General features: G+C 37.1%; 1 non-coding gene across 1 annotated transcript; it reads right to left on the reverse strand.

Moving 5' to 3' along the window:
- Nucleotides 1–3,497: 3,497 nt before the first annotated feature.
- Nucleotides 3,498–3,579, reverse strand: TRNAS-CGA (transfer RNA serine (anticodon CGA)). The gene has a single exon. It is a non-coding gene; the product is annotated as a tRNA-Ser (tRNA).

Here is a 3,579-nt window from a genome sequence, read left to right on the forward strand (position 1 = left end):
TCTCTTGAATTGAAAGCAATTCAGATACATATTGAGAACCAAGTACTTGAGGCACAAGTAAAAGATTGTAAGGCTTTTGCAGAAGTGGAGCAGTTAGAGACATCTGCAGCTGTAACATCAAAAGGACTGGAGACTATGAAAGAAAAAGAGAAGCAGACCTATTCTGTACTGATAAAATCTAATTCTGAAAGAATAAATACTAGTAAGGCAGTACAAGAGGTTTGACCTTTACCCCATGTTAAATATGTAAAAGAAAAGATAAAAGTAGTATACATTAAAATAAGGTGAACTGTTAGGGTACAATGAGAACATAGTGTTGAGGGTCAAGTGGCACTGGTGGTTCCACAAATCTGCTATCAGTTCTCTTGTTTTATTATTATTATTAGCAGTATGGTTCAAGGAAGCCTGAGACTTATGCTGCACCAGCCAAAAAAAATCCCCGAGTTACCCTGAGAGAGAGAGAGGTAGAAAGGAATCACCAAGAAAGAGAATGATGATATCCAGCTCAGGACCCTAGATGTGCCAAGCCCATACTCACTAGAGTGAGCCCCTTGTGTTGAGATACAGTTCTTTGTAATGGCCAGAAAGTGTGAGTTATGTGTTTTTTGTGTGTAATGTAGAGTTCTGTTGTTGTTCTGGCCTCTTAGCCTAGGGGCCCCCCTGTGAAGCACCATAGACCCTTAGTTTCCATCCATGGCATGGAGAGCCAGGCCAGGGAGTGCAAAATCATTACTCTGGCCATGTCATCCCTGAGATTGTCTGAGCTTTCCAGGGAGGGCCCACAAAAAAAAAAAAAAAATCATCAGAAAAGAGCACATGAGGAATAGTCAAGAGAGGTGGAAGAAAAGGAAGGGTGGGGAGTAACAGGTGAATGAAAGGGAAGAATGTTCACCTAGACATCAGGCAAAGAGACAAAAGGGAAAGTGGGTGGGAAAATGCCCAGGAAAAAAGGATACAGGGAGAAGGAAGTCCCTGTATGGTAGCCAGTTGGCAGAGTAGATTAAATGGCTCTGTAGTTCCCACACTGAAAGATTCCAGTGTCAGCAGTGTTGATCCACATGTCAGCCATAAGTTACTGAGTTGAAAGCATCCAACATGGAGATAGCCAGGGAATAGCAGTGGCATGAAGATCACCCACATATGCATACAAAGAGGAGAATCCAGTATGTGCAATTTTACATCTACTTCTGCATTCAAAAAATAGATTGTGCAAATGAGGTAAGGGTGTGTAAACATGCTCTTCTATTAGGTAGAGATGTTCTTGATTCTTAGGATTATCAGTAATATTTGTGATGAGGTGAATTCTGAGGTCTTCATAGGTAGAGCTATGAAGAGCTACATCAATGGTACATGATGTAGTCCCAGTCTTCTGGGCAACTTCAGTGGCACAGTGGGTTAGTTGCAACACCCAAATTTGTTAACTTTTGGTTAAATGACCCATGGCCAGTTAGTACAAAAGTGACATAGAGGCCTGGAGAAAACCAGGGAGGAGGCTTTGGACTTGTCATGGCTATCCTTGGTAAAATATTTTTTGTAATGGCTCCTTTGATGGTTTCATCCCAATATTGAGGTGCAACTACCAAAGAGGTTGCCCTGAACTGAAGTTTGCCTGAAATGAAGAAGGTGAGCATTAAATGCAGTCTCATCTATATAATGCAGTAAAGCATATTTGCTTAATATCCACAGGTTAATACATACAAATAAAAATGTGACCTCATCGGAAAATGTCCAGGAATTTTTTCCTGTCATTCCTTTCATCATATATTTCATTGTTGTTCTTTTCATTCTGCACTAAAACAATTAAAGCTTCATGATCTTAGTTGGCTGAGGGCTTTGCCACTACTAATACTAATAAGTAATGATGTCTTTATAACTGTGAGTCCACGTGGTACCTCTCAAGTGGGTTCCAATTTCTGATGAACAGTGAATATAGGATATAAACTGTGGTGTCACAGAGCATGTTCACACTGTGTTCCAAATACAGCTGCCCTTGGAATTAATATTATGATATGTTCAATTTCAAGTATTTATTAAATTATCACAGGGAAAAAAATAACAATTTCCAACAGCTTTAATGGTTATCGTTAATGGATAAGACAGAAGTGGACCATGTGGGCCAGTGAGTATACAGACTGGCTACGACTTCACATCTAAGAACGAGCTGAGGCAGACACCATACAAATAAAACAAACACACACACATGTATGTATGTATCATTATGAATGAGCATTAGTTAAAGTACATCTTGTTTCCACATAGACCTGGTGTTATGAATAAATATAATATCTTTAATACATTGAATATATCATAAATACTCACTAATGTTTTGTAAATTCTGTTTCTTGGAAAAAATTAAAATGAAGTGCATACCTGCTGGCCTAGTCACTCTAGGAAGCAATCACCCTTTCGGGATTGCCTATCTGCCCTGGTTAAAATGAATATTTCAGCTGACACCAAATTTTGCTGCAGTGTTTTATGGTCATCTTGTTGGCAATCCAGTATGCAAATTACACAGCTGGACACATCACTGATAAACTGTTCTCTGAACTATATTAGATTATGCTATAGTAATTCAGTGTTTTTTTTTTTTTTTTTATATTTTCACTTTCAAGGTAACAAGTTTCATTAATATAAAGGGGGGGAAACGTTCCTAGTATGGGTAATTTCATGCCCTTGTCTTTCATTAGCTGCACACATTATTATGTAATATTTCCACTGGTTATTATTTATTTGTAATAGTAACAATATTGAAACAGTTAAGTACTGCAATTCTAATTTGACAACGCAGGATGCTTTCACATATAAAAAACACCATGAGCAGTATTAAATCATGATCGTTTTTACTCTGCAGGGCATAAAAAGAAATGATCACCATTGAAATTCACACCTTCCTCGCTAAAATACTGTATACCTCCAAAGGGGAAGGGGAAAATCGAACTATTTCTTCTAGTTATCTGGTAGGAATATTTTATTTATTTTTCTCCAGAAAAATATCTCCCCCAACCCAATCGATTCAGAAGTAATCATGTGACACGACGGCAACTGTTACTAACCCCCCCCCCTAAGAAATAATGATAATGAATATACAAAGAGGATTTCTTGTGTATTCATTACTGCACTAAAATTTAATATAACGATTAAATTCTTTGTATCGTTATTTTAATAATATCCAACATTGTTGTTCCTGATTATCTATATAGACATTAAAACATTTAATATTTTTTATAGTATATCTGGTAAGTTTCTCTGCATGTCCATCTCCTGGATTATAGATTGTGTATATATTTCGGATTGGGAATTTCTCAGCAATCGCAGAATTTTTTAAATTCCTATTCAAATATAAATTTTCATTTGAGTCATATATAAAATTTTATTGATCTTAATAAAATGAAAAAGTACAATGAAACTGCAAAAGTCTTATTTTTAAATACTTTAAGGAGAAGTCACAGAAATTTCTCGCCAATAAGGGATCTTTAATTCAAAAAACGTACTTCACTCGCAGTCGACAGGATTCGAACCTGTGCGGGGAAACCCCAATGGATTTCGAGTCCATCGCCTTAACCACTCGGCCACGACTGC

Source organism: Mastigoproctus giganteus, chromosome 7, assembly GCF_048544385.1.
Source record: "Mastigoproctus giganteus isolate SK-2022 chromosome 7, ASM4854438v1, whole genome shotgun sequence".
NCBI lineage: Eukaryota > Metazoa > Arthropoda > Arachnida > Uropygi > Thelyphonidae > Mastigoproctus > Mastigoproctus giganteus.